Here is an 18,643-nt window from a genome sequence, read left to right as displayed (position 1 = left end):
TCTTGATGTCACGCCTGATGCAAACTGGTAAAATGCTCTGAGTGGTCCAGCCTCTCAGCTCGCTATTCATGTTCAGGGGCCACCCTGAAGCAAAATCAGTCAGTATTAATAATGAATCCATCACTTGCATTATGTTTCCAGTTCAGTGTCACATCCTAAACCGGCGTTTAAAGAAGAAAATGAATAGAAGCAGAGGTTACAGAAGGCAACCGACTGTGCATGATTCAATAATTTGGAAAGCTAAAGCTGAAGTTGGGCTGTAAGAAGAGCTGCAAGATGAATTACTGACAAGTTGTTGCCATGGACGATGGATAGGTTTATCAAATCCTTCCTGGTTATTAAATCAAGCACAAGCAAATTTAATTTTCAACACACTTTTAGCAATTTTTTTTTAATTTAGCAGAACATGTATCAAATAAACGGTGGACTTTACAAAATGTGCCCTAACTTTGTTAGATTTTTGAGAGAAGTTTGTTTAATCTTCTCACAAAACGTATGCAGTATCCTTGCTTATTATCATCACACAACTCAGTTTCAAAACATCTTTAGAGCGAAGGCATCGACTCACAGGTATCCTCTGAGGAGTTTTTAGTATGCATCAATCAGGGTCCATGTTGTTTTTGTGTTAAGCACGACTAGGACAGCAAAGAAAAGTGGGTATCAGGATGCACATTCACACAACCACGCTGATCGACGGTGGCAATTAAGTGCCAGCAGAAAGCCAGAAAGAAGACGGCAGGTTTCAAACTTTAAAGAAAAAAAAAAAAAAACAGCTTCACAGATAAATAAGACAGAAAGTAAATGTTTGCCTTCAGACCTCGAGGATACACACGATGCATTTCGTGGAGAAACACTGAATGCAAACACAACTCCCACTTGTTTACAGGAGAACTCCACGAGGTAAAGGCTTGTTGCGAGAAAGAAGTTAAACGGATCACTGCGGGTTGTGATAATGGTCTGAGTTTTACATACTGAGCAGTTTAGATGTTCAGTGATAAATGTTGCACACAGGTGTCATAGATAGCTTGTTGGGTTTTTTTTAACAACTCATTCCTTATTTTTATAAATGACCTTAATAGCTTGTTTACTTTGTTCATGTAAAATTTATGAGCACATTTATCAATTTAATTATAGTTTTATAAAACTTTTGTTATCACTTAATGAGTTACACGTCCGTTGCATTCAGGGCACCAAGTGTCCTGAGCTACATGAGACACCTGCCCAATAAATCTGTGTAACTGCTGCTCAGTCTGTTGTTTTAAAATAAAAAGAAACATCTATCCAAAAAATTTTAATTAAACACCACAAAGAGAAATAGCAGATCAGGTTGAAACAGCAATTATAAATAAATACCCTTTAAAGCCACTTTGTGCAGTTTAAAATATTAAATTGCACCATAAAAAATGCACAATGCCGTGGTGAGCGTTGAGTGAGCTTTGGTTTAAAAAAGCAGGGCTGCTTCAAACCTGCTGGGGTTCATGCGCCTCGCCGAATTGTGCACAATGAAGGTGGAAATTAGCAAACATTTTTCCCATCCTAATTATTCAGGAGCAGTGGGCAGCCACAGCTCAACCACCGGGGGCACATCTCCAGTTCTCAGGTCAGTATCAGGTCAGGATCATTCCCACTTCTGAGCGTGCATGTCATTTGTGGTGGGAGGACAAAAGCTCCACACACACACACACACACACACACACACAGCACACAGTGAGGCGACAGTGAGCCACCGCGCTGCCCAAACGGTGTCTGTTTATTTATACCCCTCGCCTTGTGAGTGTGACTTCATGCGGGGTGACACTCTGAAGTGAAGTCGGACTGGTTTTGGAAAAGGGCCAGAGAAAGCAACAGACACAGAGGAGAGGAGGCGGAGAGTTGGAGTTGGCAATTTCACAGCGATCACTTAAATGTTCAGACAATCAGAGCTTTAATTCGGGAGCCGAGGAGGTGTGTGTGTGCCGCTGATTACCATTCACACCTGAGAGTATCCACACACTCAGCTGCATTCTTGCGCAATTAACCAGAGGGATGGTCCGCTGGAGTAGTTAGAACACCACCTGACAGCAGCTCCCGTGGGAGGGTTGAGTATCACTGTTGACTTTCCCCACTCATATACCTTTTTTCTCATCTTGTGTGAAAATACAGATTCACAACCTTGTAGTTACAAGTCCCCTTCAACTGAATGCTCGACTCAGCGCTCAGATGAAACATGATTCCTTCTGCAAGCAGCAAACACGGACCTGTGATTGTCTTCAGCTTGGTTTTAACCTGCAGGTTAACTGTGATCAACACTAAAATGGTGGCTCAGTAAATAAATGTCTAAAATCTGATGTTGAGCGCCGATGCGGCGTGACAACACTAGAAGGAGACCTCCAGCGCAGGCACAGAAGTGTACTAGACTATAATTTATGCTAAGTGAAAGAATTACCATATGTCTGCCATAAGAGCAGTGGTGAATCCTGAGCTCACTCACAGAGGGAATTGATTGGCCTTCTGTTGTTAATCAGCAGTTGTTTTAGGGGTTGTGTCAGATGGCACAGATTCTGGCCTCCTGCTGGATAAAATATGTGAGCGTGCATATGAAGACGGCTTCGTAATCCAAACCAAGTGAACGTAGCAAGCAGATCAAAGGAAGCAGCTGGTTCAGGGGATGCAGGATCACCCACTCGCTGTCTTCTCTCACTGCTTTTGATAGGGGCGGCACTGCTGAAAGACGCCTGACGGTACTTCAGAGAGAGCTGCCAGTAACACGCGTCTCGGTGGTCAGGCAGACTCTCAGACAGTCGGCCTACCAAGATATGGGCGTAAGTATGTGCAATTTGTAGCCTCGACTGCCATTAGTCTGGAATGCATCCGAGGCCTCCATCACAAACGACCCGGCTCGACTCATCAAATCAGCTTCACAGGTTGTGAAACCGGTGTGAGAATTGTTCACTTCTGCAGTTTCTCTCGGGGCCCTCGGTGGGAGGGAAGGCACTTCAACAAATAGACGTGCCATAAATTGTTAGGAGAAAAGGTCTGACAGATGAACAGATGGGTTCAGTATATTACTCTCTCTCTGCCCGTCCACCTTCGGCTGATGAAGTGAGGTGAGGAGCGAGAGAAGAGGTGGAGGGAAATGATCTGTGTCAATGCATTAGACCAAATTGCTCCTTCACCTGAACATACAAATGAGGCCCAATGGCGTGAGCAATGTCAGAGCAATTAGAAGATTCCGTGTTTAGAGGTTAGATCTCTTCCTGCATTTGATCCCTCCTGAGTGCAAAACCCCCCCTCAGCAGCACAGACACAAAGCAATCTTTAGTATAATTGATATTAGCAGCCTTATTAAACCTAAGGACGGAAAACAAACAAACAGGTTACCTCTGCATGGTCCAGAATACAGGCCGATTTTGCAAACTGCAAATTGGTTGGAGGAAAATGGCAGCTGTTTGCAATTAAATTCATCTTCACCTCGTTTTCTAGCCTGCTCTTCAAAACAACAACTATTTAATCATGCGAGCAGTACTGTTATCAGTTTATTTATATAAGATTAGATGGCACATTTAATATCTTTGTTTGTCTGTACGTGTAACTATGTAACTGCCAAAGAATGTAAATATAATTACACTGTAAACAAACAGAACCGCTATCATGCTTTAGTTCATGGTAGAGTCACCTTCAACGAGCATTCAAAACAAATGACAACAAATCTGTTTGTATATTCATAACATACAAAAAAAAAAACGCCAAGCAATCAATAAAACCGCGAGTCAGCAAAAGAGAGAAGACAACACACAAAGGCCACTTACTGATAACATACAGTAGAACTAGTTCAACAGTTTACCCTTTAAAAGCAGCAATACTGAGTAAAACACTGTGTAGAAAATGAGATGTCGTGTGATTTTCGCCATTGTTGTGTGTTGAAAACTTGTATCCTAACCTCTCAGCGGTGTAAACAAGTGACAGCAGTGGCTGAGACAGAGACACCATTCACCCTGCTACTAGACACTAGCATCGAAATGATTTTGAAGCTGTTGTTTACATACTGTTGGTGAAAATGTGCAGTGACATATACTTATTAAACACATCGGCCACTACCAAAATACTGTACAGTATTTGACGGCGAAAAATGGAGCACGAACGAGTGCAACAGCTTTTGTAGCTTTTGAGTGATGCTACTATTTATTCATAATTGCGTTGGTAGCACTTAAAATACCCTCTGGGGCTGCTGGTTAATAAGAAGCAGCACATCCTGAGGAGGCTTCCATTATTGCTTGTGATTTTAATCAGGCAATACTCTAAACACCTGTCCGACAAATATCATCAATACGTCGCCTGTCCCATAACAGGAAGTAACATGCCGGACCATGTTTTGTTTTGTTTTGTTTTTTTTTGCAGTACACCTCAGGCCTGGCACCATCTGACCGTATCTCTCTGTTTATGCTGCTGGCGTACAGACAGCTACTAAAACCTGTGAAACCTACAGTGAAAGCTGTGAAGCTGCGGTGTGAAGGGGCAGGATCAATGCTGTAGGGCGCAAGGTGTCGACCCAGCGGATAACGTCTCATCAGTCACTGGCTGACCGTTAAACTTTTGTACTTTTTTACACAGAGGGGTGTCACTACAGGGGAGAGTCGGGAACAAATGAAGTCTTTAAATTGCAAAAAAAGAACAAGTAAATAAGTAAAAGCAGAAGCCCCTCCCTTTCCAGATTTCTTAGTATCAGACAGTTTATATTCCGTACCTTCCACCAGGCGAGGGCATCTTCCTCCCCACTGATGTTCGGAGTAATCAGCTCAGCTTGCATGACATCCCCCAACTGCACAGCGGATGACGCCGGCGACACAGTCTTGCTCCTCAAGAAGCTGCCCGATGACCAATTTCACTTCTTTAAATTGGATGTCTTTTTTTTCCTCCGCTGCACTGTGAACCACGGCGTCTGTGGTGCTCGCACAAGGCTTCATCGCCTGGAAAACACAGAGATGAGATTAACATATGCGTATGTAGCGACATTTGGATCAATTAGGCATTGTATTTAATGTTTTAAAAAGTCCAGGTAATCCAAATGCAAAAGCTTAAATTGCGTTTCATGACATCATGAAAAGGTGACAAGTTACATTTAATGTCACTTATTACACTTCAATCTTCACTTTCTGATGCCAGCGACAGTCTTCAGTCTTGCATCATCTCCTGTGGGGCTGTGTTGCTGTGTTTACCCTCCATGTAGCTGAGGGCTCTCGACTTTATTGCCTCAGTAAGGTCTGTGTCCTTTCAGCCAGCGCTGGTGTTCTCTGGAGATCCTGAACTGACTTCAGGTACGACATGCTCACATACAATTCACCGGAGAGGGCATTTGTAAATTCCTAGAGAGGGCGCGGCGTGCTGTTGCTTGATTCAATGAACTCTGTGTCCTGCAGAGTGAGGACCAGGTGACGCGTATTCCTGTCTTCAGGTAGGACGTGAGACGAGACACCCTGCCAGTCATCCTCTGCCTTGAGCCCCATCTTGTTGGACACTGTGATCAGGGAGTGTTCTGGCAGATTTAACCGTCACTCTTCACTTCTTGCAACTGTGCGAGAAATGCTCAACAAAAAAAAAGTTCTGTGGCACAATTATCTCTTGTATTATCTTTCAAAAAACGAAGCAAAACATAAATCGTGTCGGGTGCAATACTGCATTATTCGGACTGAAAATGTCTTAATGATGACACCAATATGCATCAATATACTTGTCGAAAAATCAGATGCTGTGTTTCTATCTGTGTGGTAGCTCTGATTTCAAACTAACTGCATTTAATCAGGAGTTAGAGGAGCTCAGCTTGTCGAGAACTGAGCTTTTTGAGGCCCCTGACGTCTCCCATAGCACTGCAGCAGAGGCTGCTGGTCTTAACGTACACACAATTATTAAAATAAACATAGCCGTTTGGATTTAAATGGGTATTCTGCCGTTTGGCCAGTAGCCAGCAGCCCTTATGGAAAGCTCTGATGCATCAATCTCAATACAATTTACATAAATTGCTATTTTAACATACAGAGGCAACGGTCAGTGTCATCTCAAATTGAGAAGCTGCTCCATCAGAGTTGCACTTGTCTTTTTCCAGATTTCCAGATTAGTTGGCTCTTGTCACATCTGTGTATTTTTTCCCAATCCAGGAGTCGCTCATGCCGGTGCTCCCTTCATTTTCAACTGCAGCAACATTAGTGGGCCGAGTACAGTTAGAGTACAATTAAGAAAGGTTCAGCATTCTGTCAAGATCACTTTAGCTCATACCGATCCATTTACATATGTCCTAATCAGGTCAGATATAGTTTCTTGGCTCCTCTCTGCCCGTTACATTCAGTATTCCCACTTGATGAACATAGTCAAGTCTTTTTTTAGGGCGAAAATTTCTTGCTGAACACACACAATCTTCACAGTCATGTAAGGACACACATTCACAACTGGGAGCTGCCACGCACAAAGACAGCCTCCTGATATCAGGCACAGAGTCATTTCACTTGAGCACATAGTGGTTAATTGCCTTGCTCAAGGGCACCTCAACATTAGAAAGTGAAAAGAGGAGAGCACTACTTGTTCATTCTCCCCTTCAAGGTGTTGGGGGGTGTCAGGGGTTTAAACCAATAACCTTCCAATCACGGACCTATTTCTATATGCTTTAGGCTACAACTGGCACCAGAGATCTCAGTGCAATTATCAGGTTATGAAGATGTGTCTCACTGAATTTTGAACAGGAACAAAATATGCTTAATTTCTCTATTTTGTCAGATCATTCGTGGAGGCTATCATGCAGTGAAATTAATCTGCTTGTTACAGAGAGCAGGTCGGCTGATGCCTTCTGACAAAGGGAATATCTCTCCTGTAGCTGATGAAAAGGGTCATCATCAGTCGTAATGGATTGTAACAAACAGGATGTGGTAGAAGGACGGGGGGGGGTCGGCAACAGGTTGAAGATATTCTTCCTGTTTTAGCTGACTAAATTCCTTCTGGGAGGTACTAAGGTCAAACACAAACAACGTGGAGTACAGAGTTTGCCTGTGGGTTGAGATCATGTAGTTTCTATTGCAGGAACAGTAATCTAATCTCTTTCTTATAGACGTCTTCCTTACACCTTCATCACGGTTACAGTTCTTATAAAAAGAACCGAAGAATGCGGCTGAACCTTAAGTTCAAGGTAAATTGTCCAATCTTCTGAACATCACGTAAAGAAAAATAAAAAATGAGGAGAGTCACGATTCATACTCACTCAGTAATAGGAGCATGCGGTCCATTCTCCACTCCGCTCCATCTATTCAGTCATGAAACTGTGTCTCTGACTGATGTAGGTGGTTAAGCAAAAATAAAACAGCAAGTGTAAATGTCAAGTGTAAACAAAGAAGGGTAAATTAATGAAGGTGTCCAGAACAACGTTGTCTGTCATAGCTCAGCAGGTTGGTTATGACTGATTTATAGCTGAGTGATAAGAGGAATCAGAAGCGGCAGTGCAGAATCCCACTTACAGCACGCTTTCTGTTTTTCCACTCTATCGGCAAACATGTCAGTGTCTCCTCGGCACTTATCAGAGCACGCTGACAGTGAATTAGAAGCTTGTTTGCAGAAATTCACCTCTCAATTTCAAGAAAGAGGAGATTTCCATAGCATTTTTTTTTTTTATATAATTTCTTCCAGCAGACTGTCACCTGCACTAACAAGGTCAACAACTGCGATAAGGCTCAGCATTCAGTGAAGTGACAATGAGAAAATCCGTTGGCTGGCGTTTCAGCAGCAGAGTGGATCACTGTTACAGCTGAAGGCCCTATTCTCATATTGAATATTTAATTTCAATAATCTTCGCCCCTTGTATAATCATACCACAAGATTCCTTCCAAACACTGAGTCGACACGTGATCCTCCCGCGGAGCTGAATTATTTCTCTCTCATTACCATAGCAGATTGATATAATCACATGCTCTTCTTAATATTCAGTTTACTGCTGTATATATCTGCATGTCTTTGGGTAATGTAATAAGAGTCCTTGGGATTCACTTAGCTGTGAGGATAACTCAATTTTGTAACTTAATATTGTCTCTGTGCACACGCACAACGGGGTCTCATAAAAACCCTTCTTCTTCTGTATTAAAGGCTACGCTTTTCTCAAGCACATGCATAATGAGCACGTTATCAAATCTGGCTGTTTAAAGGAGCCATATGTAAGATTTTTTGTTTAAAACATTTAAAAGAAATGTACTGAAATTATCAGCAGAACGTAAAGTAGTAAGAGTTTTGATGTCATGTTATGTTATGTCATGTAACCTGCCTCCCACATACCATTTAGGAGCAGGTAGTTGATGACTGCAATGGTTAACACAACGATGGCTGAGGCCCACTGCATGCAGCCATTATCACCACCAGGAGCGTATTGACGCAACGCTGATGTTAATAGTACATGATTTGCCGTTACTGTCTTTTCATGCAGCCGAGGGTTATGAATCAGGCTTACACCTAATTTCTTATTAAACTCAAACGTTAGCAGTAGCTCATCATGTTAATTCTGTATTTTTTACCAAATAATTGACCAGTAATAGAGTTAAGACGTAAGAATACAACTGTTTTGCATTATGATATTCACAAGGTGCGTCCAAATTCTGCACCAGCGTTTCTGAAATGTTCAGTTTGACGCACCAGTGCTACCAGAGGAGAAAGTTATTCTGGTCCCTCGTTGTAGTGTCGTTACGGTCTGACGTTAACAGTTCTCTTATTGAGTGCTTAACGCTTTGCTGTAATTTGTTAACACGCCGTCGACGCTTCTCTGCTGAGCTCCTCAACGTACACACATCAAAGTCGGTCGAGCGGAGAGGCAGCGGTGGAGACAGCCAAGTGAAACTGGTGAGGATCACTCACAGCTACTGGAGCTGGAGACACACATGCTCATTACTGCATGTGCAATAAAACTTGAGTAAAAAGCCAATACTTAATCAATATACCAGTTCAGCATGCATGAACATGTAGAAAGGGAATATTTTAACCAGCTCTGTATATCTCTATATGTTTATAACACCTGCAGATATGTAATGACGTCAGCGGACGAAGGGCGGCTGAGTGACATCTGAACTCTTCAAGCTTCTTAAACTTCACTCAATATTTTGATGTCAGCAAATTATTACATGGACATTTTACATTCGTTACCAGTGAGACATCATTACATGTTTGTGTGATTTTACCATTTCAAAAACTTTGCTGTTGCTGCACAGTAACAATATGGATATATTTAAATGTATTCTTGTCCTGAATTAATTTCTTTTCACAACAACATATTCTGGGAATAGCACATTTTTTTTGTAACACAAAAGACCCCCCCCCAAAAAAAAACAAAAAAAAAACATTAAGGGGTGGTAGTATCAATAAAACCCTAACAATATCCACCCCTGATCATGAAAACTCTAAAAATAGTCCTTGTTGCCAGTTGAAAGAAGAGTACACATGCACATATGTGCACACAGTCAGGATTACAGCACCTACGCCTCATTATGAGCCAAGAAATATCCTTGGTAAGTCTTGGTGAGGATGAAATGTGAAGCTCAACTTGTGACTCTAAATAATAGGTAAACAGATGCTAATGCTAATGCTAATGCTAGATGGGATCCCTGTATTCTTGCAAATGTCGTTTACAGACTGTGTGTTCACTTGTTTGTTCTGAGCAGGATGGACAGCACAACTTTTCTACTGATATGCTGCCACCAATCTTTTCAAGTGTGAATTCGACTGGTGGTAGTTTTTTTTTTTCTTTTTTTAATTGGCATGTAGCATGTGTAATGGTTATTGCTTAATTATATCTCATATTGCAATCATTTAATACAAGATTCCCAGCGCCAAAAGATCATTTATTGGCATTCATTTGTGGCTTTGTTAGGATTAAATATATTATTATTCAATCTAATTGCAGTGTATGTCAGTCAGCACTAATGAGCGGCAGTCTGTGAATGTGAAATGAAACCCTGACATTGTTTATTCCTTTGGGTGACATTTACCTAAATGCCACATATCTGCGCCGCTTCTCCTATGAGACGTGCGGTATGTAAATGTATTTCTGTATCACTGTACGTGTCTGAAGTCCGGCAAATATCACTAAACAGGACACTCTCTCAATTATGAGGCTTCGCAATTGCCAATTGTGGACATGACCAAAAGCAGGCACTGTGTTTATAGCTGTTCTTTTTTTAACAACGTTTATTATTTTAAAACCACATCAGTGGTTCCAACTTTTGTGTTTGTGATTTTGAGCAGTTTAATCAGTAACACTTTACATTAATCCTCATTATTTAGCATTTATAAGCACTAGGGCTGCAAAAAATGCAATATCCAATTTTACCTTTATTTCATAAAATGTTTCACATACATCAAAAAATACAAAACGACATCTAATAATACTTAAACAAAACATTATCTTATGTTGTGTTTGTGTTTGATATAGTTTGTCATTCAAGTATCTCGGGGGTTCACACAGTTTTCAAATGGAAATGGAATAAAGGATGGAACTGCATCCCTAGTAGGTGCATTGTAGTTGCTGGAAAACATATTAATAAGCATTTATATCTGTTTAAATGTATATTGCTATAAGTGTCTTATAAACCATTTATTAAATGTTAACACCCTGCTTAAAACACCACAGGGGAAGCAGAGAGGGTTCAAGGGGTTAAGAGGGATTTTTAGGTGAATAATTCGAAGCTCATATTAAAAAATCTTTGCAGTATTTCACAAGGAGAAAAAGGCAGAAAACAGATTTTTCAGCTTTTTGTTTTTCCTTATCTCCTGTCCCAGTAATCACCTGCCAGCCCCTGAGATCGATCTCATAACCGCCCCTACCCCAGGTTGAAAACCGCTGGACTCATTCTCCTTTTTCTCACACCAAACATTAGAAATCATCAATAAAAAGACACTTAAATTACAAAAACTCATAGACAAAACAAATGGCTGTGTGTCACACATTCCTTTAAGGATTGATCACCTTCAACATTTCATTAACTGATCTATTTTAACAAAATAAGTCACATTTGAGGCAATCACACGGACACTCCAAAGGCTCAGCTGGCATGCTGTGCTTTACCACCCTATGGCCTAATAAATTTTTATTTTGCTCCAGCCCATAGCCAACCGAATAATGCGTGGTTAAATGAAGTAATCATTTTTACTGGAGACATCACTCACGGGAAGATAGCAGGTAGGTATATCACTTCCCACCATATGGTCATGGCTGTCAAGCGCGGGCCAATCAGAAAGCAACAATTTGCCACAGAGTTCCATGTTGTGATTAAATAGTTCCAAGGACGGCTCCGGCACACAGGAAGGCTCTTTGACCAGACTGATACTCATCTCCGGCTACAGATTGGACGAGGTGTTGGCGCAGCTATGTGGCTCTGTCTGTCTGGGTTTGTTATGTTATTCTTTCCCATTTTCCCCCACAGGTTCACTGTGCAATAGACGGTTATTTTGGTCTCATGAATATAGAAAATTTCAACTTGACTCTCAACTCTGTTCAAATCATAAAAAGTACAGAAAGGAGCGAGGTATGAATATATTTCCAAGATGGTAAATCACGGAGAAGTGGGCTGTGAATAATGAAGTCCCTGAAAAATACAGGCTGTTACACAAGCACTAGTTACAGGTCTTTGATGTCATAAAAATAGATCAAATAAGTGATCAGGCCTTACATTTTTCAAAACGTCTTACATTCCCAACATGTTTGGTGAATAGCTCCAGCTTTGTTTATCTGTATTACATGTTGAGATAACACGCAATGCCATAAATGCAATTAACTGTCTCTTTTCTCTGTCTGTGCAAATATTAGATTCGAAGAAAGAGTTATCCCCATGAATGAAAACACATTTTGCAGAACAATTTCACTACTTTGATAAAGAAAAGAATAGGAATTAATTCTAAAGGCAGTGACATTGAAAAGGCTCCTTTTGAAAAGAGAATGCCGCTGGATGTTTACCCCTATAACCTTGCATCCTGATGCTTGAATAAGAAATAAAGTTTAGTCGGCTCTCTGTGATTTCTGCTTTTTTTTCAGTTAATTCCTCTCCACACACACACACACACACACACACACACACACACACACACACACACACACACACACACACACACACACACCTGTCTTGATTATATTCCTGCGTGCTTGATTCATTTCAGTTTATAAATAAATGAAGGTTAAAACTCCTTAAAAGTGAGTGATAATTGCACGATGTAACAGATATAGAAATGAAGAAACCAACTTGATTGGTCCTCGATAAACCTCGTTATCACCTCACGATTTTGTCTGTCAGCGGGCATGAAAAATCTCTCAGGAAAAAAAGGGGAAGGTTAACGGGGGTCCAGTCAGGTTAAAGGTTTGACAACATTCCTGTCTTCTTAAACATCTCTATACGCACTACATGTTTGGAAAAACTCCTGATTTGTTCTGTGTTGTTTTGTTCTAATCACATAACTTTCACACCTACAGCAGTTACATCCTTATTACACTTCAGACACTTCAAGATAAGTTATGGATATGGGGATGTTTTACTGTTTCACCTGTTTATTCTGTGAACAGAAGTGACTCTCAGTTTTTATTTTGTGTTCTTTGAATACTTTTGGTCCCTGAAAAATAATGCAACACATTTAATTTGACTGTTAATGCACATCCATTCATATCAACTCAAGTCCTTTTAGTTTATATATCCCAGAACCACAATCACATTAACTCAGTGGGCTTTACAATCTGGACAGTGAACAACATCCTCTGTCCTCAGTATTTACCACCACATGCACCCATATCCTGATATCGCTAAGAAATTTAGAGTAGTGTAATTCTCATGACTAGTCCTACGCAACAAAACTTTTTAAGAACAAACAGGCTCAACCAACTGATGAGTGAATCACCAAGACCAAGAACAACCAAACTGAGGAGACTGAAATTGATGATTTAAAGCCAGGCAGGTGATCAGACAAGCAAAGCACAGCACATACTGTACAGCCACGTTGGCAAAGCCTCTGTAGCATCAACAACCACACAGCAGGGGGTTAAATAAATACAGAGAAATGTAACCATAAAAGAAAGAAACACCTGGCACAGAAACAAACAGTGAGAGGGCGTTTTGTCTCTCTTCCTCCTCTCTTTCATGAAGGTGAAGTCGTCAATATCACACTAAATCCCACGGCACTTGTTGCTTTTTGTCAGAGCTCATCTTTTACTAACCAACTTTAGCTTATTAGTCCTCCAGAAGCACATTAGCAACAGCGTAAAACTGTGCAAAGCCATAATCATTTGTTGGCAGCCATGTTGGTGATGTAGATTGAGCGAGACGATGTGGTTCGTCGAGCAGTTTAACACAAAACTAGATTATATTTTACTTGATTCACAACAAACTGACTTTGACTTTGTTGACCTGGAAAATGATGTTTCAAATCATACGTGTGATTTATGACACAATTCAAACAGGTCCAAAAATGATTGGTCTCTCTCTGTTCACTACCATACAGTACAGTATACGTTCCTCTGAAATAAGCTCTCATGAAGGAAACCGGAGGGGGCGTGACTTCAGCTCTCTAATGTCCGTAATTTGACAATCGTATTTAGAAAGGCAGCAGTTGTTATTTAGTTCAGTGACTGAATCCTGACTTACTTTTTTTTTTCCTGAGAGAAAACTCAACTGCATTTAAGGGGGTCAGTCTTGTTGCCAAGGAGACACATGGATACCTTCAGGGACGGAAGAAATAGTCTTACTCAGAAGTAAAAATAGTACTCCTGCAGTGTAATAATACTCTGTTTCCATAAGTAAAGGGATACAGTATTAGCACCAAAATATAGCTTAATAATTGGATGTTAAATGTTGACAAAGAGATGCTGCAATTGGCAAAAGTAAGTCAGTTTTTAACTACTTTTAATAGACCTGCTGCTGGGAGGCTTAATAGATAATAGCACATCATAATTTATTTGTTATTCATTATATTTTGTATAAAGAATCTGTATATATTTTGGCTATACACACACACACACACACACACACACACACACACACACACACACACACACACACACACACACACACACGTACAGTATGTACAATATTATCCTCTGGAATTAAGTCAGTATAATGTAGCAGAATATGTCAATAGTCAATGTACCTATTTAATAAAATGCACTTAAGTACAGAGCTTACTAATCATAATCATAGTAATAATAGTCTGTACCTTCACCAAGGTCCAATAGTCCCCTTTATTCACATCCAATCATACCCACTCATAGATACCAGCCAGCAAAATACGCCTGATTTTTTTAAGCAGCATCCACCCATGATTCCCTGAGTAATTAACAAAAATGTTGAAGACACCAGAACGGCCACAGAGTTTTATGTATTTGTCTGCGGTTTTCTTATAACCTCACGTATGTTTTTCCTTGTGCTGAGTGCTAGATAATGATTGGTTGCTATATGCAAATGTTTTCTTATTTGCAAGGTGCGATGCCCATTATTTCAAATGGATGCACTTGTGTGCTACTGTGTTATTTAAGTGGCATCAGCATGGCACGGTTGTGACGCTGATGAATGCTGGACAGCCAACAACATTTTGTCTTCATGCAAATAAAATGCGTTCCTGCCACCTCTCCTGTCATTACTCTCTTTTACCACCCACAGTTAATAATCCTGTGCATGTATGCGTTCGTGTTTTAACATTTTTATAGTCCACAAGGAAATGTCAGAGTTATGAGGCACACGTTGAGTACACTTGTCACTGGAGTCGCAATATTAGCCTTTAAAATATCTCTATGCATGAATATAGCATTAATAGATAGGAGCAAAGGTTTTTATATTGTGTTTGTTTTGTTTTTTTTAATGTGAATTAATACTAATAAATACTAAAAATTCTGAGTTACATAAAGCTTTAATAGTGCTGTGAGAAACATCAGAAATGTCCAATACATCAGCTTGGATTATCTTAATGATCTCGTTGTCTGAGACTATTCAATGTTTGGAATTTGATCTCATGCTTAAACTCCGACAACAAAGAACTTCGGAGCAGCATACTGTGCATTGTGGCCTCGTAGCTGCCTCGTTTTGAAAGGCAGCCCAGGTACCTCATTTGAAATGATTTTTTCCAGCAGCTGGTATCTTTATGTCAACACATAAATGATGTGAGGTCAGTCACAAGAAGGATTTAGTATGCACAGTAAATGGTAATCATTGAGTTGGTGGCAGCTTTACAGTATAATAGCGCATAAAATATGACAGAATGAAAAACACTGGCTTGGTACAGTATTATCATTCGGTGAAATCCAGCGATGAGATAAGTGGTGCACACTATATTGAACCCACAATGTGATGTGCTTTTGTCCCCCCCTCAAATCCATCTACTGGATTTTGCAGATAAATGGGGAAAGCGCCGCCGACGCAAAGTGAAATGATTAAAGCTTTCATTTTGGTAGTCGGTGTGTATTAAAACCTATGAAAAGACCTTGCTTAATGTTTCAGACCAGATAAGTAGCATTAGGCCGAGGCAGCTTAAGAGTTCAGACCCATGCATGTTATTGGAAATCAGTTTCAAGATGATAGTGGCTGAGAGGGAATATAGGGATACTGTATATCTTATCTGTGGACCTCGGGTGTTTAATGGGCTGCCTATAGGATTATCGCTAGCCTCAGCAGATGTTCATTTCCAAAACATATGTCAAGGCTTAAGCCTGGTGTAAACACTACCAGTGGACAGAGTTTATCAGTTTTGGACCAGGCTCCATATTTACAGCCCCTCAGCGGTTAAGCTGAATATGTCAGTTGTGCAGGCCTCTCCTACAGCTGCCCCATCACCTTGGCATGGCTGGACATTGAGGGCATCTTATATGGACACTGACTTTTGTATTTTAAGGCACAAACCTGGTTCATACTGTACTTTTGATTTTGTTGATATTACCGGCAATGACAGCACTCACTTTGTGAGTCTGTTTGTGTGTGATCATGCTGAATTGTGCTCCTGGAGGCCCTACATTTATTCGGCTAGAAATAACCTTAGAGGCATTTTTGAGATTTTTACCAAGCGTTCCAGTGTCTGACTGTCTGTCTGTCTGTCTGTCTGTCTGTCTGTTTGCTCAGCTTGACAACATCACAACTGAGTAAGCTGCAGTGAACAAGCTTGGAGAGTAACATAATACATTTAACAGGGTTATGTTATCAGGTCAAAAACTGGTGAAAAAAGTCTGGTGAAGTTACAGAAATTTAGATGTAATTAGATTACAGATACATTCAGTGAAAATGAGATTATGAATAGTAATACAATTTTAAATTATAGAATTATATACCAGTCTATAACAATTTGAACCTGAGTGAAACCGAATACAGAAGTTCTTAAAGAATACACACCATAAAGTCATTGCATTGATATTCTTTGTTCTGGTCTTTATTTGTTTATTTCTGGTTGAAGTGATCCAAAGGTAATGGAAAGCAATCAAGTTACATTACTTTAACATTGTGACACTTGGACTTTGTTACTGACTCCCTTCTTTTTAACTTGGCCCTCCTGACCCTGGTCATGAAGTTCTGCAGCTGGCTGTTCAGGTAAGGAGATCAGTACCAAAAGAGGATAAATGCAAACAGAAAGGGAGAGCCCCTGAAGCCTGTCGCTGAAGAATCAATGTTTGCACCCATCTACTGTAGCAATGTTTCTCCTTATATTTCTAGTCTCCCTCTTCGCCTGTGCCATTTGCAACTTCTTATAAGACCTGCTCTCAAATAGAAGCACAATCACTTATTATATGTGATTCATGAAGACTCCTCCTCCCTTCCACTGAGCACAAACATGCCACTTTGACATGTAAAAGCAACATTTTAAAAGGAACATTTAGATTCATTTGCCATCTCTTCAAAGCCACACTGGCAGCTCTCAGCTAACCGAACATGTTTGCATAATGATTCTAACCAGATATAGAAATAATAGCCCCTTATCCCCATATGTTCAGTATGAGCCATACAAAGGGGTCAGCATCTAAACAGTGGTAGCAAGCAAAATCTGGCTTTTAAGTACGACATCAAAAATCATCCATGACCAGTGATGGAAGTAGAATATGCTGTGACGGCGTTCAGGCTAAAGCTCATGAAAACACATTCAAGTGGGGTCTAATGGGTCTAATGGGATGCCTCTATGTGGAAAATGAATGGGTTTTTCATCTATATATCCCTCTCACCGTCTGCTTTCAACACAGGCTTTCCCCACACGGGAGATAATTTTATCTCCCCAGTGGCAGCAGGTTCATTGACTTCGCTAACAGTGCGAGTTTAAGCAACAATGGCTAACAACAAGCTACAGGGACACTGGAAACAAGCTGCAGTTACACCCACTCCAGAGTTAATCTTGAAGATACATATTAGAACAAAGTTAGCTTATTTTTCACCTTTGCTACCTCTGCAAGTCTCTTCCACTACTGTATTCCAACTTGCAATTTAACTTCCTCTATCACGTGTTTTCATCCCATCTCTGAAACTGCGACCCTAAGACTGGTGCAAGGACGTGTTATCTTTTAGGTGCATAGCTTTGATTTAAAAACGTTATCAGCATAGTGTTCATTAATGCAGTGACTACAGGATTAATAAGTACGTACGCACATTCATACATCAAGGCCACTGCTTCTATCAATAGTATGAGTCACATGTGCCTAGATTAGAATCTGTATGGTTTATGACGACAGCACAGATTCTTTAATTGCCCCGTAAGGGCATCGTTTCAACGATTGGGAGGCTAAGATGAGCTGAAACTTTATCTTGTGCTTCAACTAAAAAGGAACTTGTGTCACCAAGAACCTTCTCAATATTTGTTTTGTGTCAAAATCCCCCAAAGTTTGGATGTTTTGCTAATTATCTTGCAATGGCACATCCTCTTCCAGGTCATCATGAAGAAGAAGATTATAGCTAATATGTATATGAGCTGTCTTTCATGTTAGAAAATGGATGGGATGGCGCGAGTCAAGCAAGTAGGCTTTTTTAATATTTCTAAGCAAGAAACCACTGGATATATTTAATGAGAGGCTGGAAAATTTTCTGCTAGTCGCAGCAAAACTGGATATTTTTGACAAGATGTAAGGACAATTTTCAGTTGAAAACCAGGTATTTCCAACCAGACTACCTGATAATTTCAAGTTAAATTAATTGCCCAAAGAACCAGGTATTTTAAGCCAAAACATATTTTCCTAACCCTAATCAAGTGGCTTTTTTTTTAATATCCTCGGTTTGCAGAAATAAACAGTGCCAACACTTCTTCTGCCAATTAGTTTATCTAAGAGCTGTGATATATTCTACTTAACCAACGATGATTTGATTCTTCGAACATGTAGCGTCTGTGTAACCGAAGTCTGATACCTCTTAATACTTTGTGCCATAGAGCTCCATATTTGCCCACAAACTTGTAAAAATACCACAGCGAGCCTCCCTGCCACACAGTCCTTCATTATGATGATCAGGGCTGCTGTATTCATTTTGGTTAAGCAACTAACTAGCTAACTAACTAACTGTTAAAGATTCATATCTTCAGTAGGAACCAGTGAGACACACTGACAGGCTAGAGTTATTGAAAGATGAACAAATGCATTGCTGTCTTCCATCTTTACATGGGATTTGTTTACAAAAAAATATATATATATATATATATATATATATATATATATATA

The 18,643-nt window shown here is 40.2% G+C and overlaps 1 long non-coding RNA gene across 10 annotated transcripts in view; it reads right to left on the bottom strand.

Annotated features, from left to right (window-relative positions):
• LOC119006951 overlaps positions 1-18,643 on the bottom strand; it is a 108,461-nt gene that overhangs the window by 71,245 nt on the left and 18,573 nt on the right. For all 10 annotated transcript variants that reach the window (XR_005070961.1, XR_005070960.1, XR_005070956.1 and 7 more), the window contains exon 2: positions 4,724-4,946. This is a non-coding gene — a long non-coding RNA (uncharacterized LOC119006951). The remainder of the gene's footprint in view (positions 1-4,723; positions 4,947-18,643) is intronic.

The sequence above is a fragment of the Acanthopagrus latus genome, chromosome 18 (assembly GCF_904848185.1).
Source record: "Acanthopagrus latus isolate v.2019 chromosome 18, fAcaLat1.1, whole genome shotgun sequence".
Classification (NCBI taxonomy): Eukaryota; Metazoa; Chordata; class Actinopteri; order Spariformes; family Sparidae; genus Acanthopagrus; species Acanthopagrus latus.
This window is presented reverse-complemented; position numbering and strand designations above follow the sequence as displayed.